The sequence below is a fragment of the Coenobita brevimanus genome, chromosome 68 (genome assembly GCF_032717465.1).
Source record: "Coenobita brevimanus isolate Jiangsu-jjx chromosome 68, ASM3271746v2, whole genome shotgun sequence".
In the NCBI taxonomy this organism is placed as follows: domain Eukaryota; kingdom Metazoa; phylum Arthropoda; class Malacostraca; order Decapoda; family Coenobitidae; genus Coenobita; species Coenobita brevimanus.
Window position 1 is genome coordinate 24,599,889 of NC_137021.1, and position 588 is coordinate 24,600,476.

The following is a 588-nucleotide window of genomic DNA, read 5'->3' on the forward strand; positions in this document are numbered from 1 at the left end:
AGGATGCTGTTCCACTGGCGGAAGGCTTGGTTGAGCACAGGCATAGTGGCGAGTTCGTTATCGAGAGTCAGTCGACCAGAATTGATTCCCCTACTCAACGACAAGTTCTCGGGACTCTCAGGAAAGTACACCCACTCGCCGAGGTGAAACTCTGACTTGGGCGAAGTGCCAGGCAGGGAAAACCCCGACTGTGAGAGTGTCAGAGTTTGAGACATTTCGGAGGACAGGTAGTCCGCAACGCTCTTCAGCTCATCAATGATATAGTTAGCGTTCTTAGCCCAGAAAAGAGAAGGAATATTAGAACTTCCATTGTGTAACAGCGAACGCAGAGCAATGCTATACTGCACAGGGAAAGAGAAACCGACTCCCAATACGAACACCTCGACCGTCTTGGTGCGCGGCGATTGCAGTTTCTCGAGAATATCTTTGGGGGTCACATTTGTTTCATTGTGGTCACCATCTGTCATGAGGAATACCTTCACGTATTTTTCTTTGCACAAATACACCTCCTCTGCTATCTTCATGAGAGCACTTGTCAAGTTGGTACTTTGATGATCGATATCTCCGGCCTCGATAATTGTTCTCGAG